At 50.0% G+C, this 24,959-nt stretch overlaps 1 protein-coding gene across 1 annotated transcript in view; it reads left to right on the top strand.

Moving 5' to 3' along the window:
* The first annotated feature begins 214 nt into the window (after positions 1–214).
* PTP4A3 (protein tyrosine phosphatase 4A3) overlaps positions 215–24,959 on the top strand; it is a 38,988-nt gene continuing 14,243 nt past the window's right edge. The window contains exon 1 of the mRNA XM_066336736.1: positions 215–330. The gene's annotated coding sequence lies outside the window, so the exon portion shown is untranslated. The remainder of the gene's footprint in view (positions 331–24,959) is intronic.

The raw sequence follows: 24,959 nt of genomic DNA, 5'->3' as shown, positions 1-24,959 counted from the left end.
TTCTCCTTTTCCTTTTGCCCCTTTCCTCACACTCCCCTTACCCCTTGGCCCCGCCCACTCCCGTAGGCCCCGCCCATTTCCCGGCCCCGCCCACACAACCCCTACACCACGCCCCCTCCGCTGCCTGTTCCCTTCCCATTGGCTCCTGCCGGCGCCACGTGACGCGGCGGAGGCGCGCGCGGGGGCGGGGCCGGGTGCGCGGGCGCGCTCGGGGCGGCGGCGGCGGCTGCATGTGCGGGCGGGGGGCGGCGAGCGGGGCCGGCCGGCGGCGAGCGGAGCTGGGCGCGGGGCGAGCGCAGCCCGGAGGAGCCGAGCGGAGCCGGCGGGCAGGTCAGTGCGCGGGCGCGGAGGCCGGCTGGCGGGCGGGCGGGTGAGGGGAAGCGGCGGCGGTGGCCGCACGTGGGTCCGCCCGCGCAACAATGCGGGCGGGAGGGGTCCGTGCGCCGCCGGCTGCGGGGCCACCGCGGCGTGCGGAGGAGGCTGCGCCGTACGAGGTCTCCCCGGAGCGGGTGATGGCTCCGCTGCAGCCATCCTGGGGCTGTGGCGGGGGGGCAGCAGCGAGTGTGCTCCCCCCCCGGCCCCAGCGAGGCTACAGCACCTTCAGATTGAACCCAAAATTAAGGGAGGGGAGCTACAGCCGCGGTGTGCCGGGGTCACGCACGCTGCTTCCTCCCCGCCGTAGCCCCGCTGGGAGCCCACGCGCGATGCCGCAGTCCCCCACCCCGTGGTGCGGACACGGAGCATCCCGCAGACGGAGCCCATCCCGCCGCGCTCCGTGGGTGGGATGCAGCGTGGCACTGTCAGGGCTCCGCTGACAGTGGAGGCCTCTCCACCCCCGTCCGCGGCCGGACGCAGCGATCGGTGTCACAAGGGGCCCAAGGGGGGAAGCGCCGTGCTCCAGGCTGTCCGGTCTCGGCATCCCTAAGGATGTTTCCTTCTTCGTCGAACGAATGGGGCTGCTCTGCATCGGTAGCTGCGGCAGGGATGGCCTCTCCTCGGTCGTGTTTGGAGCAGGCTGCCGAGGGAAGTGGTGGAATCACCATCCCTGGAAATGTTCAGAAAACATGTGGCTATGGCACTCGGTGACATGGTTCAATGGTGAACGTGGTGGTGGTGCATTGATGGTTGCACTTGGTGATCTTGGAGGTCTTTTCCAACGTGGATGATTCAGTGATTCTGTATTTAAGCGTGTCTCGTTAGGCTAACAAGCCATTCCTGGCATTGCCATGGTGTGGGGGCTTGGGAATGCCGGTAGTTCCCACTCCCTGTGCAGGCAGGTCGCATAGCAGGAGGACACCCCATGCCGTGCCTTTCTCTGCCGTAGGTAAAGTGGGTTTTTGCATGCGACTGGAATTACTAATCCACGCAATTAGCTGGACTCTGTCAAGTTTGTGCTGCTGCCAATTTCTCTCGTTCGTTTGGTTACAGCTTCATCTTTCTGCTCAAAGGAACTGAAATGTAAACGGGGCAACCGAGTGTCTGGAGCTGCTGGGTTGTGTTTACGTGCATCTTCCTGCCAAAGGAGGATCAGCAAGAAAACTGAGCCTTAATGAAGTTATATACTTATTGGCAGCAGTGGAGAAAGAGTAATGTGGATAAATGGAGCCAGTGACTTGTTTGTATACAGAATGTATGTGAATCTCCCTACCAGGTTGTGAGGTGGATTTAAATTCCTCTGTTAAGAGGATCACTGATTTTTTTATGATATCATTACTAATAGTGTACATTAAAAATGCTGCAGGTGGATTTAAAGCTGAGGGCCTTGTGTTCTCACCAATATTTATATACATCCAGGGACTTAACAGTGTGTTGTCACTTGGCTTCAGAGTTAACCACCCAGATGCTGGCTGGCAGGGGCTGATGCAGCACAGTCCCTGACACAGCCACTTTCTGGACATCTCAGAGGCCACCAAATTTGGCAGTTGACCAAGTGAAGAGACTTTTACCCTTTGGTAAGTGCTCCAACCTAAAATTTGTTTCTTTTGAGAATGTTAAAACTATAACTTTGGTTAACTTGTGTCAAAGGTGTGTGCCCTGAGCCATCAGCCAGTTTTCTCTGCTTAGGGTGGGGGCTGCTTGCAGAAGCAAAAAGCTTTTGTTAAAGCTGTTTTATTTTTATGTGTGCCTTGATAGCTCAAAAATCACTCGACTTCCAGTCAAGGCAGTCCTGGGTGAGAAGCATCTGCTGGGATTGGCCTGTTAAGTGCATTTCTTTGATTTGACAGCAGAAGTGCCCAGAGAAACATCAAAAACCCCAACATTAAGGCATGTTTCCAGTTTCATCATCCCATGCAAGCCATGGAAATCAGTGGTTTGAAATCTAGCAGCACTTGATGTTTAAATAGCCAAGAGTAAACATCATCTCCTATCAATAACTTTAATTATGGTTTGGGTTTTCTCTTAAATAGACACACATTGTCATAGGGAATCAAAGTTTAGCATCCAGACGTGCTCAGTGGGGTGGTAGCGTCTTTGGACAGGGTGTAACACGCTTTTATAGCATAAATTAAAATAGAAAAAGGGTTTAGCAGCGTAGCATGCTGCTGTGTAAGAAAACTGCCAACTTTTGGGCTGAGACTGCGTGGTTTCTGGGCATCGTGTGCTGTGGCGTATTGGCGGGTGATGTTCCCGAGCGGCTTTGGATGGGGAGAGCGAGTTTTACCACTCTGCAGCTGAACCCTGACAGGATTTTTCAACCACAAAACGAAGTGCAGAGGAGGCTTTGTGTGTGCCACAGATAGCCGAACCGAAAGCAAAAATAAACACCCGCGAAAGCTGGGTTTTTTTGGTCATTGACAGAAAAGGAAAGTGCCGGTCTAGAGGCGGGTGTGAAGTCCCGTGTTCGTTACGTTCCTAATCTGGAAAATACAGACTGTGGCACATGGTAGCAGCGTGCATGGCTAATTTTACATCTTGTCCTTTTCCCTTTCTGATTCAACTCAAAATTAAGGAAGGGAAGCAGCACCCATTGGCCTTAAATGTTCATTTTTGCCAAGTTACGCCACTTTGCGAACACGAGACACGACCGGATTCCTGTGGCAAGCAGCCCTTAAAATTTCAACAGCTCTACCTATAAATATAGCCACCGTGAAAGGCAATCCGGCTTTAAAAGAAAAAAAAAAAAAAGCAACCATGCTCTTTTTTTAGTCCCACTGTATCTGCCTGACTTTAGTGCCATGCGATGCATCTCCAGCCGGGTGGTGAAGCAGAGGCGGTGTGGAACATTAAGTCTCCTGATTCCTCTTGCTAATTTATGTGACGAATGGGTGCAAGCAGAGAGAAAAAATTTGTTTTAGTTGTCCTAAAGATTTCTGGGGATGGGATGGTGGAGCTAGATCTCTGCAGCCACATCATGGCCTCTTGCAGAGGGACCTTTGGTGGTTGCTTGGTCTTGGGGAGTTCCCAGGAGCTGCTGCACTGCAGGGCAGTGCAGGATGGAGCCTGAAGCATCCCTTGGCTCTAAAACAATGTCCCAGATGAAAATTAAAGGGAAGAAAAAGAGAGAGAGAGAAGCTGGCTGCTACCTCACGCCAGAGGTGTCTGGGCTCACTCATTGCTCTCTGACGCAACCACAGCAGCTCAGGGAGCTCGGGGGCTGGTTCTGGACATGCCCAGGGTTGCCCAGGGACAGGCTGGCCTCGGGAGTGGGTACGGCATGTTCTGGGCACTCCTCCAGGCCAATGGGACCCCCCACCAGCCCCAGATGATGTCGTGGGGTGATGGCCACTGGCACATCGTGGTGGAGAAGACAGCACTGCCTGCAGGGCTTGGATTTAGGTGGAGAAGCTCCAAGGGAGGGTGGTTTTGCAGCTTAGCGATGCTTTTCAGTGTGCCCTTGCGCTTTCATGGCAGAAATCCACCTTTGTGGCCAGAGCAGCTGGGTCACCTTGCAGTGCCAAAACCTGCTGGGTATGGCTGGGATGGGGCACGGGCTGGGAAGCGTGTGGGAGTGGGGCGGGAGAGCTCGGCGCGGGGAATTGCTGCGTGTGCACTTGGGCGAAGTGCTGAGCCTGGGCTGCGCGGGAGCTGCAGACAGAGCCCACACGTGACCGTCTGAATTTCAGATGATTGCTGGACCACTTTGCCAACAGCCTCTCGCAGCTCATCAGCTGCAATATCGCTTCTTCTTTTCCCCCTTGTTTTTTTTATTTCCTTTCCCCTTCCCCACCCTGCCCGATTTCTAAGCCGAAGCAGGAGGGATGAATATGACACCGAGGGTGGCTGCAGCTGCGCAGGGTTTGTATCCAAATGGTTTCCTGGAAGGCAAGTTTTTTTGTTGTTTTTCAATCTTAAAAATATTTTTACAGCGAGTGTCTAGTATCGGGGCTGTTTGGATGTCAGGTTTAGTTTCCCATGACATGGAGTGATTAGAGGAGGGAGGGGAAGGAGGGGCTGGGTGCTGCTTGTTGTGCAGATCTCTCTGCAGCAGTATCATTGCTTATTGATGGTAAATGTGTTCCCTCTCGTCTCTGCAATAGTTCTTGGAGATTTCCTCTTTTACGTCACTGCAGTTAATAAGATGTTTAACTTGGGAGCTGGGGGCAATGTGCTGTGTTATCATGTTGCAAGGAATGGGGGGGATGACGAGATCCCGCACAGACTTGTGCTGGGAAGATCATATCAATGCTGGGGAGAACAGCTGGATTTGGAGTCAAACCATTGCCTTTCACCCTTAATGAACCTGACCTGGCGGCATCTCATCTTTTTTTTATCGTGACAGTGATTATTTTCCTTCTAATACTGAGAGAAGCAGCTCGGTCCTTTCTATCTGCTGTATTGCTGGAGTCAGGGGTGCACCTTGATTTTTGTTAGCAGATGGTGTCTGCCTGGCTGGGCTTAAGCTCTTTTTCTCCTCTTTTTTGGGGACCACTGTAGCATTTCATGAGAGTACCTGATGGCTTTTTGTGGTGATGTTGCAGGTGCAGTAACTGCAGAGCTGGAGCCCTCTCCAGGAAAGTCCTTGACTGTGTGTTTTGTGTCACTGGTTGATTACAGAGTTAAGAAAGTGTTGCTGTTATACATGCCTTGACCAGGAATAGCCACTCTCCTGCCACAGTTTGCAAGGCCAGCTCGTGGAGGGCAGGCGAGTTGGTCAATAAACGCTCCAAGTGGCACCCTAGGGAGTTCTGAACCAAAATGGGAACACTTGTGTCCTTCAGCTCCTCCTTCCTTGCCAAGTTGTTTTCTTCCCCCAGCTCCTTCTCGGACTTGACACTCAAACCCTCTTCATTCTGCTGTGTTTTTCCACAAATGTTTTTCAAGCGTGACAGCAGGGAGAAGAAAGCCACGAGTGCTGCAGGGGGTTGATGCCTATCAAGCCAACCCTTGCCTGTGGCTTTGGGGGCCCCTTCACTTCGGTGACTTGGTGGCTGCAGGTGGGTTCACATCTGGCAGCTGTTGGGCTTGGAGTTGCCTCTGTCTGCCACCGGACCCAACCCAGCCACCTGTACCTATTCCAGGGCTCCTAGCTCATCCCCAGGGCTTGAGTCAGGTAGGGTGGCCATGGTGTCCCTGTGTAGGTGTGGAGGGGAGAAGGGCTCTGTAACCCCCTCAGGGAAATGGGTACATGGAAGGTTTGCAGGAGGAACTACTACTGTTCTGGTGGTTTTCCAACCACCACGCATTTTCCAACCTTCCATCAGGACCTGTCGCTTGCAGTCCTGACGACATTTAGCTGCTGACTTGCTGTTAGTGATTTTGCTCAATAACCCTTTTCTTGCTGCTTAAAAAGCAACATGCCACCAACACATTGGGATGTTGATTTGGTTTTTGGGAGGCTCACAGCCTCCCTGTTCTGCTTTAGCTCTGGGGAGGAAGCAGCATGATTTGGTGCAGTTTTCAGCCCTCATGGGAACAGGGTCTTAAAAGATAACTCTACGATTTCCCAGCTCACACCCTCACTGCTGGATGTGGGAGTTAATTTTTCTCGCTCCTGCCACGCACAACAGCCCCTCTCTGTGCCTTTGCTGCGAGCTGGGACAAGGGGAATTTTGGGTGCAACTCCAGGCAGTGCTGGCTCGGCACATGTCCCCAGGCGTCCCAGCTGGGCGGCTGCCCGGGGCCCCCTTCATGCAAATGGGGTCAGCAGCCGGGAAATAGCAGAGCAAAGTGCCTCCCTGGTAATTCCCAGCTGCCGTTAAAGCGGCTTTAAAATAAATTCCCTCAAAGAGCAATTCCAAGTATTTGAGGGTTTGAACTTTTCCGGAGAAGGGTTTGGGAGCTGCCAGCTACCGCATTGCACCCTGGCATGCTGGGGAAAGGCACCAGGACAATTGCCCTGATTATCCCAACATCTAAAAAAACATTTTTTTGATGTCTATATGATGTTCACGTATTAGCAGCATGTGCAACACAACTGTTGAAAATGGGGCACTGCTGGAAGCAAAGTTGTGCTAAATTGGGAAAATGGGTGGCTGGAGGCAGTGCCTAAGGCTCAGTGACACTCACTGTGCCATCCTACCTGGCCACCAGTGCTGATCCAGGGGTGCAGCACAGCCGGGTGCCACTCGCTGCACATTCCACGGCCGACTCTGCTTGGTAACATGGGCACAACAGAAAACAAACTTTGCAGCAAGCTTTGCTCTCCCAGAGCCCTGAAGCTTGCTTAAAAAAAAAAAAAATCTTTCGAGCAATGTGGTCTTTATTTTTCTCATGCTCATGAAAATTCTCATACCAAACCAGTAACCTCCACTACCCCCGTTCATTATTTTTTAAGGTGGCATTAGGGGGCATTTAAGGGCAGGCTTGTCCCAGCCTCTGTGTCCTCTCCTCTCCTACATCTCGTCATGGCAAATTACAGCTTCATCCATGCTTATGTGACAGGCACTAAAAGGGGGAGGTTTGGTCAACAAACTGGAAAGTTGGTCTCATCCCTGAAAGGCTCTGGATGTCCCTGTGCTGCTGCTCCCCAGGGTGATGCATTGCTGCATCCCAGCTGGTGCAACTTTTTGGTCACAGGAGTGTCCCCATGGGGCTGAGTACCCTGAGCTGGGGACAGCAAAGCTTTTCCCTGCACAGTGCTGGACTCTTGCCCAAGTTGCCTCTCCAGGGCCCTGGCACCAGTGCAAGTGAAGCCAGGCTGAAGGCTGATGGTTAAACCCATGATCCAGGTCACTCCTGCCCCTCTCAGTGCCCCAAAAAATAAGGATGCTTATAGCAAGACTATATCCAGTTGGGGATATTGCACCTCTCTGAGTATTTCAGGAGGTTTGGGGATGAACTGAGCTAATCTGGGGTAAAACCACCCTAAAATAAACATTGCAGCAGGGGGGTTTTCCCCACACACCCTTCATTGACATGGCTAAGCTGCTCCCAGCTCAGACTGATTTCGTTCATGGACTGACCTTTACTCTGACAGCTTCTTACTGAACTTTCTGTCATGTATGTAATTTTTAATTTTATTTTTCTCTGTGGACATAACAGAGCTGTCTCCTGAGGTGGCAGAAAAGGCATCTTTCCTCTTAAGGACAGGTAGGGAAACCTGCATATGGCACAGGAAGATTTGCTGTGAATGGGATAACACTGGGTACAGTCCCAACCAAAAGTCGCATCCACTGGACCACACACTTAGCTCCCTTTTTTTTTCCCCCCTCCCAAATTAATCCCTCCAGCCCCTTAGGCTTTTTGTTGTTGTTGTTGTTGCTCCTCCTCTCTGAATTCCTTCTAATTTGCAGGCTCACTGCCAGCATCCAACGCACTATAAAAAGGGGACTTGTTCTTCAAGCTTCCCTCCGGTACAGAGCATTTGCACAAATAGCAACATGCTTGACAAGTAGGTCTGATTCCCCCTGCTATTACTGAAATTCTCGTAGGGTGCTCAGGGAGTAGAACTGCTGTCTCAAGACAAGCCAAGCTGAATTTCACACAGGGCCCTGAGCCCAATTCCCAGCCAGTATTTAAGCTCCTGTCAGCTGGAAAAACGGAGCTGTGCGTTTTTATTTTCCTCCCCACGCAGCTTCCCTCTCTCCGTGAGAGCAAACGGATGCAGTTACATCCCTCTGTATCCCACCAGCGCAGGTGGGATGTGGGCTGTGGCTGCAGACCCGTGTCCTGCTGAAGGCAGCCCCAGGGCCACCATCAGTTTTTGGCTGGTTCCTCCCTCTTCCCCACCATTACAAGCAGCCGTGACACAAACCCCCTGCCAGCTTCCTCCTTAAAACTAATGAACTGTTTGACCCTGGCAAGTCCTCTGGGAAAGCTGTTGCCAGAGCCTTGCTGCTCGCACGGATACAAACTGCTCTCGTTTCCAGCTTAAATTTATTTGTGGATGACTCGTACCCATTTGGCCTTGTTCTTCTTGTACCCTGCGCTGGCTTTTAGCTTGGATGGCTCCTTTCCCTGCTCTGGTATTTATCCTCTGGCAGGCGCTACCAAGTGCTGTGGCTCTGCCAACCTAAATAACCCAGAGCTTCTGGAAGAGCATGGCTGGAGGGGGTGGAAGGGCATCTAGGCTTCCTCATTCTTGCCATGGAGACAGCCCCAGCGACTTGATTTGCAGCTCACCCATTGAAAAGGAAAATCCACCATGCAGCCTCTCGGCATCCTCACAGGGGATGGTCCCAGACTGCAGAAGGACAACTTCAACCATCCTCACCACTGACAAAGGCTCTCCAATATGAAACCATTATCTAATTTCATTAGCACACTTCTCTTTTGCAATGCAAACACTATTTTGGCAAAAGATGAGCTTGATTTATTTTTTCCTAGTGCAGCCTTCAGTAGCACCTTTCCCTCTCGTTTCTGGTAGTGGCAAGGTTTGTGTGCCTGCCCATGCTAATCTCAGCGTTGATGTTGTGAAGCAGACATTTCCCATGCACAGCTGTGCCAGGCATTTGGCTCAAAGGCTGAAGTGGATTTAGAATGTGAAAGTTCATCGGGTCAAAATACATGTGTGGCTTCTTACCACTGATCCCCTTTTGAAGGTGTTGAACTATCCAGGATGGTATGGGAAGAGCTGCAAGGTGTTTGCTTTCCCCCCAGGATGATAATTTTTCACCATACTTTTCACTGCTGCATCTTTGCCATGGGTTTTCTTTGCCTTTTATGTGCTTTCTTTGGGAGCTCTGTGCTTGTTCCTGGTGATGCTGAGATGCTGGCTTATCCATCCCAATTTAGATCCCTGCCTTCTCCTTGGCAGGCAGAACCTGACTGGTACCCTTGATGGAAGGAAGGATGCTCCAGGTGTCATCACTCACCAGCTCCTTATTTCCTACAAGTTTTCCTTTAGTTAAGAATCTTATTTTCTTTTTTCATTCTGCCTAATCCAAACTGCAACAGCATGTATCCATTTGAGGCAGGATTTTGTATTCCCCTGCAGTGTCCTTCCATCATTCTGTGCCCTTATTAAACCATGTGTAAATTGGCATCATTGAGGAGGAGCTGGCCTCTGCGGGTATTAGCAGGATTATTCTCATCTCCCGGTTTCCAGTGAAGCTGCTGGGCTGGTGTAACACAATTCCCACTAATGCTCATCTGCACTGTCAAGGAGAGTGATACTGATGGGGCACTGAGCATCAGCAGCAGACACCAGGAGGAAACTAGCGGACCTCTTTGCATCTTTCCACATTAAGTGATTTTTGACCCCCAGCACCTCTCCTCCAGGCCATGGTTGTTTAGCACATCACGTTGGATATTAACTTCCCCTCCTGAATCTTTTCTGAGCAGCCTGTGGGCTTCTTCACAGCTGCAGCTCTGGCATGGGAGTGCATCACATCCTGCTCTCATCGCTGGGTTTGCTTTGTGCATCTCGTTTTCTCGCTGCCTAAATCAGCATCCACAGCCTCCAGCACTCAGAGTGGGTACAGCTGGGCATTTTCTGCCTGCAGTCGATCTTCCTTGTTTCTCTCTCCCTATTTACTTGATTTCTCACTGTATTTAAAGGAGAGGTCAGTGTGCATTTTGCAACCTTCTTCTTCAGTTATTAATTTCTTAGAAATGAAGAGGAAGGAACTACAAGCAATAAGGAGCCTGTTTATTTGTCAAAGCTAGAAATGCAGTGACTGAAGAGAACACGAGAAAGTCCTCAGTCCTCATTTAAGTTTAGGCTTGTGTAGGTCAGCTTTGGGGGAGGGGGTGGATTTCCTCCTAGTGCAGTTTTAGATGGAGCTGTTATCACTGCCATTACTGCAAACAGCATCTTAGTTTTGCCTTCTGCACCTCATTTTTGTACCCCCCTGGCCTGACTTTCCTGCGCCATGCCCATCTGATGCTGGGGGAGCAGTGATGCCCATCTCAGTGGTATCATGGCACTCTGTGCAGTGGGATTGGATTGTGTATGGCTAATGGCAGGGGGGTGGCAATAAACTAGTCCTAAGGGTGCAAATGCTGCCAAGGAGGCTGGGACAGGCCATCAGCTGCCGGGAAGAGGGGATGAGGAGCAGCAGGGAGGCTCAGATACTAAAGCCAAAGATGCTCAGAAGCCCAGAAAGGACAAAAATAGGTGTCTGCGCCATTCAAGAGGGTTTGAGGATCGCTTAAGATCTTTTCCCTCGGAAGCAGCAATTACCAGATGAAAGGGAATGTCTTCAAGCAGGCGTTTTGGAGCATCTGGTTTGTATTTGGCACATTCACTAGGGGAAGCCAGGAAGGCTGCTGGGTGGGTTGGTGGCTGGGCGAGGCAGAGGGTGTCCTTCAGGGGATGAGTCTGCTTACGAAATGCATTTTGACACCAGAAGCATTTCCACATCTCTCATCCTTTTTGGACTGCGTTGTCAATAACTTCCCGAAAGCATTAATACTGGGCATGAGCTGGATTTCTGCCTTCTCTAGGAGCTTCAGGTCTTCATATGAAGTGGCGAATAGGGGGGTGCACACGTGGTTTTCCTTTTAGGTTTTGCCGTTCCTCGCTACAGAGGAGGCATTGGCATGTAATTACCGCCAGCTTTAATTCAGCCAGACCAACTGCCTTTCTGGCAAACCCTAATACAATAGGAGCCAAAGGTTATTGCATGCCCTAAATAAAACCATTACAGCCCTGGGGCCTCACCCAAGCTCAGACCGCAAAGCATCCAGGACCGGCTCCATTCAATTTTTCTGAGTCTGGAAGATTTGGTTTGATCGCAATGACCCATAATTTTTTCTTTCTTTTTACTTTTTTTTTATTCTTACTTTCCCCCTGCAAAGCCACCTGCACACTTGCAACCACTTGTGGCACCTGCCAGGAGCAGCACATCTGGCAAGTGTTAGTGAGCCTGCCAGGGATGCACTTGGTTTAGTCTTTTCTTGCTAAAATCATTAGTGGCTTTAATTGAAAGCAGAGATGGATGAAGGCACGTCACACAGACACACCACAGCACGCACAGCTCAGCCCAGCATGTGGCTGTGACCAGTGTCCTCTCCAACTGCTGCCAGATACAGCCCAATGTTCTGCCCACCCCTGGGATGTACTGAGATTTCAGACACCACATAGGGACCTGTGTGGCCTGGAGTAGCCATCCAGGAGCCAGTGCATCCCACTGTGCTCTTCTCCCAGTTACTGCTCCAAACTGGGATTTACTCTGAAAGCTGAAGGATATTACTCTGTATCCCTGAGCAAATACAGCCCAGAGTGATGCAACTTCATGACCTCACCCAGATCTCAAGAGGTAAATATTGCATCATGATGAGCACACTCCATATCCTTTGCCTCAATCTAAGACACTCTGAGTCTATCCTGATGCAGGGACACACCAGGCCAGGGAGGAGGTATATGGTGGGAAAGGCTTTCTCCTCACCTCCCAGTTTAATTGTCAGTGTCTCCTGTTTGTAGCATGATGGACACTGGTCCTGCCTCCATGCAAGGCTGCTCTTGCTCCTGGCATCCCCACAGAGCTGCTGGCAGGGAGAAATTACATTTCACAACCCATCTTTCCAGGCTCCCACAAGATTACTGGAGGGAGAGGAATGTGCTGAAGAAAATATCCCAACTGCTGTTAAAAGGCATACTTTTCCCTGCCCCTTTCTGGGATGGCTGTTCCTTCACTGAACCAGACACTCTCCTCCAGCTGGCAGCACCCACTGGAGCCAGCACTGTGTCACCTCCCCATATCACCCTGGGCTGACTTTGCCCTCCTGCCTCCCCTTCATGTGCAAATAATTGAAATTGTGATAAGCAGGCTCTTTTATGAAGAAATTCTGCTTTTCTCTCGCAGTGCTCCTGGAACAGAGCTCAGTCACTTTATATCTGGGCAATAAATCTCCAGGCTCTCCAGGGCACACCCACCACACAAGGCAGTAATGGGCCTGCCAGATGCTGTTCTGTCTGGATGAAGAGCTTGCCAGCCAGTGCAGCATCTGTTAATCATTTGCCAGGAGTGCCCAGGCAGTGAGGGAGTCTCAAGTTGAATCCCTTTTGGCCAATCCTTTTGAATCACGGTGAAGGTTTCTGGGTTACCTGGAGCTGAAACACCTGTGAGCTGCAGCAGCCTGTAATCCTGGGCTGAGAGACCCATCCCACACATCTCAGGAGGGAGGTGTGAAATCTTTCTCCTTCATCCTTCTTTTTCTAAGGGGTGTAAAATCCTCACCAGGCTGAGGCTAAGGTTCTCCTTTTCCTTGATCCCACTCATCTGTTTTCGCTTCAAAATCCTGTGAGCATCAGATGATGAGATGTGGTCCTGGGCAGTGAAAAGCCCAGGAGGAGCTTTGGATAGGCTTGAACTGGTTTGGTGCTGAGTCATCTCCTCCTGAGTGATGGCGTATGGACAAGGCTGAAAGCGAGGATGGCTTTCTCTGATGTTTCTTCTTTGTCGAGTCTTCTTTCAATATTCCACAATCCCAGTCCATGCATTTTGCCTCCAGCAAGTGGAACCACCTCCAGGTTCTCTGCAGAAGATCTTGTTGCATCTAGGAATGATGGTTGGTCTGTTGCACTCATTCTGATTTCTCTCCCAGGCTAATTACGAGCCTCTTGGACTCTCTCAGGTGGCTTTGGCAAGTGCTCTGCTTTTCTAGTGCTGGTGCTTGGGAGCCCTGGCCACAGCCATCGAGTCTTTCCCCAACCATTAGAAAGCAGTTATGCTCCTTGTGTGTCTTTTCATTACCGGAAGCTGGTAAGTGGATGGATCCTACACAAATAAACTTCTCAAGGGCAGAGAGTCAAAATATCCCTGGGCTTGTTTGGTGGGAAAAGGTTAACCAGCGTGAAGTCTATGAATTGCTGCTGACCCGACTTTGTTGACAAAATACAGTGTTACTAATTGGGCTTGCAGGCAAACTGCCTGGGGATGTTTAGAAGGAACTTGTCCATCACAAAGACAGAGATCTCCCTGGGAGAAGATCTGTCTGGGCTCTTTGGAGATGCGCCTAGGCCTTGGCCATGGCTCTGGTTTTGGGTTTTGTTGTTGAGCATAAGATGTGTCAGAGTCTCAGTCTCCCACAGTGGCCATGGGGCCACACAGATTCACCAACAGCAGAGCTGCAGCAGAGAAGGACAGGAGGAGCCTGTCAAGAAGCCTGGGACCAGGTGACTGAAATGGTATCCTGATCTACTGGAAGGTCTCCTTGCTCATTGCAGGACAAAATATTGTTGAGCTAGATAACATTTGGAGCTCCTTTGCAACCCAAAGCATTCTGTGAAGTTTGTGATGACTCTAATGAGGCTCCCGGGTCCCTAAATTCAGGTTTCCGCTCTCAAGCTGAATCCTACACAAGGCATCATTACCTGGACAAAAGCAGAAGCTTCATGATAAAGTTGAAGTTCTGGAGCATGACCTGTGCTGTTCCCAGTGTGGTCCTAAATCTCAGCAGCTGTTCACTGTGTGTTGACCCTGGTGACACTCAGTGTCACCCTACCCTCAGCCCAGTGGCTTGTTTTTCACTGTGGCAGGGCAGCGGTCAGGGCATGTCCCTGGGTGCCATCTAAGCCTTTCAGCCGCCGTCACGGCAGCTCCAGAGCCAGCTGCTCCTCTCCTCATGGCAGCTCCAGAGCCGGCTGCTCCTCTCGTGGCTGGCGAGTTCCTTCACAGCATCTCACGGCCCTGCGTGATGAACAGCTTGCTTCCCTCGGCCCGGGAGCGAGCAGAACACCCGCGCTGGCTCTGGCCCAAGACAGAAGCTTTGGGAATCCTCCTCGACAGCATGACAACAAATGCTCCTCTCTAGCTGGGCCAGTGCTGAGAGGCTCCCAGCGGCAAAGTCCCGGTGCAGGAAGAGCTCGCCTTGGGCTGCGAGGTTTCCTGCACCTGCGTGACTGAACGTGCTGGAAAGCACCTTCCATGCATGCCAGAGTGGTGGAAATCCAACTGCCAGAAGAGAAACATGCCAGTGCCTGTCCTGCCGTGCTTTGAGGAGGGGGGTGGCACCTACAGGAGGTGGGCAGAGTGGCTGTGCCCTTTCTTCAGTTTCCCTAAAAAGCTGACAGTTGCCTCCTAGGTGAGGTCAGCCATACCCAGGTGGAGCCTCATGCAGATTAACTGCTCCTCCAGGGTGGCCACGTGCCTGTAGCCCACAAGTGAAGCTGCCTCTCTAGGATGCTCAGCCTTGTCTAATTCAAGTTGGGCCATGCACACATGACCTGGAAGAGCCAACAGGAGCAAAATCCATTTTCCTGTTCCTCTTGTGCAGCCTCTGGATGTGGTCTTGCCCAGGTTGCAGTGGCCCCAGGGATGAAATGGTCCATCCAGGCTGGAGCTCAGAGCAGCTTGACCGTTCCCTGGGAGCAGCCGTGGCAAGCAGCCCACATTTCACAAGTGGGGTTTTCCCATCAGGCTCTCCAGCTGCTATAAATAACAGGAAATGTTTTGTCGTTTTCTGCTCCAGAGAAGGTCAGGAGCTGGATTCTGTGGTCTTTGGAGCTTTAGTAAGGTTGGAGATTTATGCAGTGTACCCAGAACTCCCCTGAGACAGCTTGCCTGGGGCTGTTTGGCTCCTTCGATGGAGAAGTCCTGAATGCCAGCCTTTGACAAAGTTACCTTAGCCACCCTTTTTATGAGCTGTCAGGTTCTGCTAAATCCTTAATGTGCTCTTCATCTCCAGACCAGATGCTAACTCTTGGATTGCTGCCAAACCAGCTCACGAGAGGTCTAAACCATCCTTGATCAGTGGTAGGAAAAAGCTTCCACCATGGATCTGAGGATGGATGGATCTAGGAACACCAGCCACTAGTCTCATGAGCTCACTGGGAGCTCATCTTCATGGAATCATAGAATGTGCCCTTGTGAGACCCCACCTGGAGAACTGACCAGGTCTGGGGTCCTCAGCCCAAGAAAGACACAGACCTGTCAGAGCGGGTCCAGAGGAGACCACAGAAATTATCAGAGGGCTGGAGATTCTCATGTTTGTGTTTGCAGCAGGATGGAAACGCAGCAAATTGAGTGGAAGATCCATCCTCAGGGGGTTGTTCAGACACCTAGACAGCTTTTCTGGGTCCTGGTGAGCCCCAAGCTCACGTCTGTGCTGCCTGTCACCCCAGCAGCCATGCAGGGAGGAGGCAGAGCCCTGTCTGCCGCCTCTCCCATTTCCCCAGCAGATGCAGGAATGCTTTGATGTCCACTTCCCCAACCCCAGTGCCCAGCAACAGGATTAACCACCAGTCAGATGCCTCCATCGACTCCAAATAAATCTTGTAAACTCAGACAAGCACCACTCAGAGGGGTCCCAGCATTCCCCTCCCAGCATTCCCCAGCATTCCCCATCCCCAGAATGAGGGTTAAAAGTATTTTCTCCCCTTGCACCTGCCCCTTTGAAGCCAAGACTATGTTTTATTTTTAAAGCCTAAGTTTCTTCGTGGTTGGCTCCTCTCCTGGGATGTACAGGCCAGAGACAAATAGAAAAACTGCCCGTATCAATGGTACAAAGAAGGTGGACAATGTGGAATGTGCTCACATGGGTAGGAAGCAACTCTTTCCCCCCCAATCTCTTCTTCCTATGGCCAAAAGAGAAATGCAGCTCTAGGGATGATGCTTCAGAAATATACTGAATCTTGCTCCTTTTTGCATGTTTATGAGAGTGTTTTATTTGTCTCTGAGGAGTTTTTAGGTCAAAGTTAGCATGCCCTGTGCAGATCTCTGAAGCCTGGCTCAGTCCCACTTAAATGGTTTCAATGAGGCTGAATTATTTTTTGTTAAAGCCCACGTGTTTACATTTCATAAGCTTATTTTAAAACACATGTGTATACAAGAGCAGGCTTATTTATATGGCAAATTTGCCTGCTGTGTCCTTACCTGACTTAAGTGTCAAGGAAGCAGCTTTTTTTAACTTTTTACAAGCACAGTTTAAAATAAAATACTGGTTTGCTGTGTGCCAGTGAATCTGCCCAAGAGAGGAGGTCAGGACAAGGTCTTGTTTTCCAACTGTAAAATGTTATTTTGCTTATTTGCAGAGCTTCCTCTCACTAGCCATCATTTTAGGTTAATATGTTAACGACAGCTATAGGTAAAAAAAATCATTTATGTTCCCCAGAGTCTTGGCAAGCCAAAATCGCAAAGTAACCAGGCTTCCCAGTGAAACAGCTTTTGGGAACTTTCCATCAGTAAAGCAGGATTTTTGGGTGACCCATTCTACCCAGGTTTTTGGCAAGATTTCTGATTTCAAGTACCCCAGGGAAATACTTGAGAAAAGCCTTTGTGGAGGGATCTTGGCATTTTCTATTTGCCCTGGAGGAAGGATTTTGTTCTTGATTTTAATCCTGTGACCTGGTAACACACCAGTCCAGCTGCCAGGAAGGTGAGGAGCACTTATGGTGGTGCAGTTCATTCTTGGAGTGTGAGGAGATGTGTGTGGACCTTAAAGCAGGATGGGAAGAGTGAGGAGAGCCCCAGGGAACTACAAATTTACATGAAGGCAAAGGGAAGCTTTGACTGTAGGACACAAAATTCATCTTCCACAAGGGATGAAAAGCCCATGTGTTTTTATGCCTGTGCTTGGATAACTTTTCCTGCTTCCATCAATTTTCCATGTGGGGCTGGTGGATATGGACACGAAGACCTTGGAGGTAAAGAGACAACTGTTGACATTTACACTCAGGAGAGAGCTGGAGCAGACACAGAGTGAGGGATGGTTTTCCATCCAGAGAAGCTGTAAACCAAAGCCCTGACCACTGGTGGTTATTTAAAGACTCCAGCAGTGCTTCGTGCCATGGGAAGGTGCTTGGCCCACGTTCAGCCTGGGCGACTGCTCTCTGCAAAGCCAAATAAATAGCAGCCACTTGAACTTTCCCCCTTGTGGGCTCAGCCAGATGCCTCATCCTGGGCCATGACTGGGCACTGTGCCTTGGATGGACTTTTTGGATGAGCCTCTTTGAAGGATCCAGAGTGATCACCACATTTTGGGATTGAGGGTGCATTTCTTGTCTCTGAAGGACCCTAGTGAAAGAGTCTGGTGCTGTTTGGAGCTGAGAGAGGGCATTTGGGAAGGGAGATCTGTCTTTCCATACAGGTCCATGTCCTTCAGTGACTTTGTGCAGGGTAAAGGGAGGAAATTATATCCATTAACTCTAGAAGTGTGCTTTAGATGGTACATCTCAGAGAAACACAGTTCAAGTAGCCAGGACCAGGAATCTGGTCAAGGTGTGGTGATAATGCATGACTGCAGTGACCATCTGATCTGCAGGTTATCCTTGAGGGTGCCAAGGCATCAGTGGTGAGATGCCCATGGCAATGCTCTGCTCCTTGGCGAGGTTGGAAGTGGTCCCTTCCAACCTCAGCCCTCCTGTGACAGCTGATGTGAGATGCCAGACAGTCCTCTGTAGGTATTTTGTTGCTTTTATTGAGTTTTAGTCTACATAATGCATGTCCTTCCCCATTTCTGACCCTTCCCCAATGAGCTGAGATGTTTCAGCAACTCACAGGAACCCTGCAGTGGATGCTCCTCACATCCAGCTCCTCAGCCTGGGAACTTTTGCAAGACTTGGCAGCAGGACTGTTGCAGGAGTATTCCACACAGGACCCAAAAATATTGCTGTCGGTGCAGCGTCGGCCATCCTGGGCGCAGGGTCAGCTCCCTCAGAAATGAGATTGTTGATGAACAAGCTTGAGCGCATTCAAATGTTTCGTCTGATTTTCTTGGACTGCAGAGTTTCCAAGGGAGCCAAAAAGCAGGCTGCTCCTCTTGTTGACTCTGCAGACCAGAAATACAGCCAGGTTCAGTGCAATAAGGAAGCTCACAATTCTTGTACTGGTGTAGCAGAGAGAGGGAAAGCTCAGTTTGGAAAAGCTCAGATGTCTTTTTAGAGATAAAAATAAGTCCAAGGTGGTGCTCTGTGCCTGTGCTCAGCATCAGGGATGATTGCTTGGGCAGCCCCAGGACCAAAGTGCTTGCTCGATGTCCCTCTGAATTTCTGACAAAGAAGCAAATCCAAGGGCATTTCACTTGATCAAGTTCAAAAAGTGTCCACACAGATTTTGTGGAGTGTGGAGAGAAGCTGTGGCTACACTGAGCTGGGATGAGAGCACAGGAGACTTAAGGCAGGAGGAGAACATCGCTTTAAACTGCAAATGAACCCTGAAATGACAAAAAAAAACTTGAAGCAAGCCCACATTTTGGGTCAGGCTGGCCATGAATCAGCTCTAGAAAACGAAAGACGAAACTTTCTGACTTCAGTGCAAGTTATGAACTTATAAACTCTCATTTATCTGGTTTAATGGATGCAAGCCAGAGACATTTTTTGAGGTTAGTGGATGGGACAGCTTCCTGAAAATGAACTCATTGAAAAAGGCGTGATTTGGAGACAGAGTTTGTATCAAATTCTTGAATTGTACAAGGCTTGTACTGTAATGTGACATGGAGATACCTTCTATATATCCCAGAGCTGCTCTTGAGCATCCTCCATCCGTTTAACACTCTCTGCTAAAATGTGAAAGCATGATAAATCACTTCCAAAAATGAACGTTGAAAAAAACTAATCAGATTTTAAACCCATCTGAATGATGACAAATGTGCAAAAAGATTTTGTGCAGGAAGGCCATGTAACCTTACTCCATTCCCCCAAGATAACAAGCACAGAATGGCAGTGAACTGTGGACAAGTGGGGCAGCCCATGGTCCAGCTTGTGATTTCATAGCCCAGAGATGGGGGTCAAAACAGGAGTGTCTCACATGTTGGTGGGTTTTGTCAGCAAATCTTAGTAGGTTTTTTTTTCCAGAACAAGGCTATTTTCCCCCACTCTGTTTCCCTTTAAAACACTGGGTATTTTTTGCTGTTGCTTTAAAAATGGCTGTGTATTCCCCACAACTGTCTTCAGGCATTACAAAAATCAGAATGTCTGCCTGAAGCTAGGCATAGAAATGCAGCAGAGGCGTCATGCAGGCAGCTGGGCTAAAATTGGTGTCTGCTAAAGTTAGAGGAGATTTCATGGAGCTTGTTTGTTTTATTGAAGTGGACAGGTTGAAGACCAGAGTTTTATGAATGCCCTGGCATCAGAAGGATGTGCTACTGGTCCTGGATGCTGTGAATCTTCCTCATCCTTGCTGCTGTGTCTGTAAGCTAGCTGGGATGTGCTCCTGGTGAGGAGTTGGTGATGTTGTCACCAGCTTTGGAGGCAGCGATGCCGCAATGATGCTCCTGCCTGCAGTTGTGCTGGAGAAGTGGGTGAACTCAGAGTTTATCATTGCTGTTAACTAAAAGCTCCTATTCCTACACTGTACCTGTCTCCTGGGAGCAGATTTGGGGCAGGTGTTCTTCTTCTGTGCCTGAGTTAGGTGATGGCTTCATGGGTGCACCCATCCAGATGCAGATCCCTACAGTCCTGCTGGCTTGTGAGGCTCAGACAGGGAGCCTGGGTCCAGCTCCATGGGAGAGGTTGATTTGCATTTTCAAACCTTGCAGGAAAGTCTCTTGCTGAGGTCACCACAATCTTTCAGGTGCCACTATCTGGTGGAGCTTGAGGGAAGTCCCTGCGCTGCATTTCTAGTAAATGCCAGCCCAGGACGTGCTAATGACAGCAGAGAGGATGTGCTCCATCTGCGTGACGAATGACACTTACGGGAGATCTGGAAACAGGATGGGGATGTTTTATCGACCAGCTGATAAAAGAAAATGCCAGAGAAATTCCCTTGTGGGAACACACGGCAGAGTTTCACCCCATGCCTCGGCATTGAATTACAGTGCTCATTTAGCAACCCTTGGCTGCCTGTCCCAGTGCTGCCCACAGTGCCCTGCCAGAACAGCTGCCTGTTTGTAGAGAGATGAGCTGGGAACAGATCAAGCTGAAAATAAACTTTTTTATTTATTTTTTAACTTCTCCCAAGGCAAGATCGACTCCGTGGTGCCTTTGCTGAGATGGCTGTCGATGTCACAATGGCCTCGTGCTGGTAGAACTGAGCCAAACCAGTACCTGCTGACTTTGCACTGGAGCAGATAGATGAGCCCCATGTCCTGCAGCTGGAGAGGACATCTTCAGTGTCCCTTGTCTCTGCTCCCTCTGTCCAAGTGTGATCCAGCCCACGCCAGGCTGGTTTTGCTGTTGGTTGTCGTGTGCAATGCCAAATTTAAATTATTTGTGAAGTAGCAAAAGATCCTTTTTGCTGGCTGCTGGAGTACTTTGTACATATCTGTGCCTGTAGGGTATTTCTTCTAGGATAGTTGAAATAGTGTGGATTTCAGCGTGAAGCCAGGTATATTAATAGGAATGGCCTCATTTTGCTTTTTTCTCTGTACCAAAGAAGCTTACAATGGGAGAACTAACTGAGCCTTAAGACAGCACTGGGTCTTCTGCAAAGTTTCCATATATATTCCTCAATGTTTTGTTTTCTGTTTGCAGCAGCCTGGCTCTTTAGGAAGTAGCATGAAAAAGAGATGGAGGAAAACCCTCCCAGGATACACTCATGGCCAACAGGATAGGGAATGTATATCTGCCTCCTCTCCAGGATGAAACCCTCTTATGTGCCCCTGGGAGCAGAGGGACAGGGACCATTTTGGATGGCTCTCAAAGCCAGTATTTAATCCAGACAGTTTTTTACTGATGTTGCTTTTTCATTCACCTCCTTTCCCTTTTTCCCTGCTGAGAGGCAGAGCACGTGCGTGTGCATCCCCAGAAACATTTACTATCATCAGTCAGCTTCATCATAAATGATGAATTTGGGCTTGCAGCTTCCTTTACCCAGAGAAGCTCATTTGCTTTCAGCTTGATTAGAGCCTGCTCCAGCACAGCAAGGGTGGCTGGGAAATGCCACCCACGCCGGGGTGTCAAAATGCCTCAGAAACCATCCGCGAGCCAGGCAGCCAAGCGGAGCCGGGAAACCAAGTGTAGCTGGAGCAGCTTGCGTGTCTCCAGGCTATTAAAGATCACCCCTGGGGCTGGGGAGGATGTGCAGAGCACGGATGAAACGCCGCATCCTGCCTGTCCCATCCCTGCTGGATCCGGCCGTAGGAGCTGAGGAAGTTTTCCTGCTTAGCAGGGTGGGGAGGCTTCACATCTCAACCTTTATTTAATTTTCAGGTGATAAAAGCGTCGCTTCCTTGCCTGGCGCGTCAGAGCAGCCAGCACCTTCAAACGCTCCCTTTTCTCCAGGGAATTTGCATTTCCCTAAAGGCAGCACCGGATTTATGCAAAAATCTAGATGAAAGAAAGTCAAAGGCAAAGCATGCTCATGAGTAAGCTTTCATGGGCACTTCCTGAACAATCAGACATCCTCCTTCCAACCTTTTGGCATTTTGGGGAGAAGTGATGCTGACTGCAGGTTCCTTCAGCTCCAAAACCACTTGGTGCTGACCACTTCACCTCCACGTTGTTCCAAGAGTGGTATCAGTCTGGAAAGGTACTTTGAGGTTGTGACATCCCGCTGTTGGATTTGCTTTTTTCCTGGGTGGATCATTCATGGGATGTGGCATTCCCTCTTGTTGTGGTGTTCAGGTGATGTTTCCACTCTAGACAGGATGAATTTCTTCCTCATCTTGCCATTCCCCTGAGTATGTGGTCGTTCTCCTTTGGTGATCTCCAAAATCACCTGGGCACAGCCCATCAAAGCCAGCTGGCTGTGCTGCATGACCTTCTCCTTGCTTTCCCTGACAGGACGGGAAGAGCACCAAGTATCATCATCTCACAGTGGCTCTGACACGAGCTTTTTGGTCATGCAAATCATTGCAATTTCCCTTCCTGAGATACCAGGACATTTGCTGGCTTTTACAAAGCCACTGCTGGAAATCCTTCCTGTGAATGACAGGAACACGATTGGATGACTATTCATCTTCTGTATCGAAAGACAGTTCATTTAAGTTCAAGAAGCGCCAGGATCTATATAGTTTGCCATCTTTTTTTAGCTGGTTTCGCCTCCAACAGTGGCTGGGAGCAGCCTTGGCATGCCAGACCGTCTCTCTGTGACAAGTGAGGATGTGATTTAAAATGTGCTCATCTGGGGTTGCAGCAGCTGCTCTCTGCTTCTGGTGTGCAGCCCAGAAAGGGACAGGCTTAATGGTAATTGGGGAGCCCATTTTTGCAGTCCAGGACCATGTTCCAAGCTGCAGCATTGTATGGGTCAAGCCCAAAGGATTTTTCATCTCATTCTCCTAGTTCTCAGAGTGTCCTGTTCCAGCAAGGTTTTTTTAATACCTTGGTTAAACTGGAATTCAGTTTGAACCCCACTTGATGAAGAGGCAGGTGGGGAGCAGGATGGGAGCTGATGTGGAGAACCCAGGGCAAGGGTCATGGTGACACCCACCCATCCTGGCCATCAAGCACTCAGAGAATCATGGAATGGTTTGGGATGAAAAGGACCTTTAAAAATTATCTAGTTTCAACCATGCTGCCATGAGCAGGGACACCTTCCCCTGCAGCCAGGTTGCTCAAGGCCTCATCCAGCCTGGCCTTGAATTCTTCCAGGGATGAGGCAGCCATAGCTCCTGGGGGCAACCTGTTTCAGTGTGTCACCAGTCCCATCATAACAAATTTCCTTCTTATGTTCAATATGAACCTGCCCTCTTTGAATTTAAAGCTGTTGCTTTTTGTACTATCACTACAGGCCCATGTAAAAGTCTTTTTCCATCTTTCTTTTGTTTCTCAACCTCTCTTTAATACACTGAAAGCCTGCAGTGAGGTCTCTCTGGCCACCAATTCTGCTGGAGAAAGAGCTGGAGAAAGAGCCATGACCATATCCTCACCTCTCTATGCCCTTCTGAGCCCAGCTTCAAGGTGAATTTCCAAGGGGCTTTGAGTTTCAGAAGTTCTGTGGTTGGGAAGAGGCCTCAAGCAGCTTCAAGGGAGGTTCAGGTTGGATATCAGGAAGAGTTAATTTACTGAAGGAGCAACTCAGCATTGGAATGGGCTACTCAGGGAAGTGGTGGAAACCATCTCTAAAGTGTTCAAAAATGGGTAGACGTGGTACTCAGGAATGTGGTTTGGTGGGCAGCATGGTACTTGGTTGAAGAATGGACTTGATGAGCTTGGAGATTCTTTCTAACCTAACCTGACTGATTCTACAATTTTATGATTCTGATTTGCAGACTGAGCAATCTGAGCTCTGCACTGCCTTAATCTCCTTCCTCCAACGTGATGCTTGATCCTCCCTCCTCCTCCTTCAGTTTAGTCCCCCATCTCCCACGTGGACAAGGTGCAGATCAGACTGAGGACATGAGGCAGTGCTTTGCACACCAGGCAGGCTCTGCAGAGCGAGTGGAGACATTGATGTCCCTCCAACAAGAACAGCTGTAACTTTCAGCATTTCATGCCCTTTGATCTTTTATTTGAAAGAAAACCACCTTCATTTGCTCTGCGAGCTCCCACGGGTGGGGGACAACTGCTCTGGGGTTTTGCTCCAGGGCGGCAGGACCAAAGGATTTTGTCCCTGTTGCTGAGGATGGCTGGGTCCAGGAGGGTGGGAGAAGGGTGCAGGGGAGCAGGAGAGGGTGCAGGATCAGGCCATGCTGTAGCCATGCGTCCAAAACTGGCAGCTTGGAAGTACCCACCTTTTTCCCTAGAGCTTTGTCGACATGTTGCTTTTGCAGAGCACTTGTCCTGTGGCAACCATGGAGGTCTGCTGTGGCTTTTTGCTGGAGCTAAGGAGTTTTCTGGAAGAGGGATTTAGGGAAAACTATCTCTGCAGGACCTGGGCTTATGGGAGGAGTCAGGAGCATGACATCCTGGGGGTCTTGATAACACTGCCAGACCTTGCCACATCCTACCTAGGAGCAGCCTATTTTCCCATCCCCCTTCACTTTCTCCATGGCTTTTAATTATCCTGGCTGGCACTCAATTGTGTTTCCCCCAGGATCTCTCTGTATTGTTGATAGTCCTGAGGGGACACTTCTCACCTACATGCAGTATCTCTGTCCCATCCTGCTGGAAAAGGAACATCCCTGGAGGGACTATTGCAAAGGACAGTTTCTGCTGTTGAAGTGGCAATGGCTGTGGCTGGGGGAATGAGGAGGAGACAACCCAGGGGTTTCCATGCAGCACTGTCCCCATGGGCTTGGTGGCTGCCTTCAGAAGTGCTTTAGTGTCCCCGACAAAGGAGAGGGCTGGTGGTGCTGCCACCTTCCAGCAGCCTGTCACGATATGTGTGACCCTGTCTCCATGGGATGAAATGTGTAAACCAAATAGTGCAGAGCGAGAGCGAGATGGTTTGAGAGGACAACCCCAGGCAGCACAGGGTCTGGATGGAGGAGGAAGCTCAGAGACCCACAAACACCATCTAAACCTGGTGCCATTGACTTGGAAGAGCTGCCTTTCTCCAGAGCTTGACTTCTCTGGACAATCTTGACCGTAGCTTGATACCACCAGAGATCTTTCTATGGGACACAACACTGGCAGAGCATGTTCTGTCCTGTGTTGCATCCCCAGCATGTCACAGAGCACTATTTCCACATTATCTGCAGGTCAAAATCCACCCTTTGGGTAGATTTGAGTCCCCTGGAGCCCCCTTCATCATCAGCAAACTTCCATCAAAGCCACCGCAGGCAGTCTGGGGCTGGGGGTTGTGCAAGAGGCGCCAGTGACGCAGACAGGGCTCTGGTGGCCTTGGGTCAGGGCTGCTGGTGGCCTGACGAGGTAAGACTAGGTAATGTAGGGACAACTTCCCATCAGAATCCCACCACCGAGGAGGGACATGACA

The sequence above is a fragment of the Sylvia atricapilla genome, chromosome 1 (assembly GCF_009819655.1).
Source record: "Sylvia atricapilla isolate bSylAtr1 chromosome 1, bSylAtr1.pri, whole genome shotgun sequence".
Taxonomy (NCBI): domain Eukaryota; kingdom Metazoa; phylum Chordata; class Aves; order Passeriformes; family Sylviidae; genus Sylvia; species Sylvia atricapilla.
This window is presented reverse-complemented; position numbering and strand designations above follow the sequence as displayed.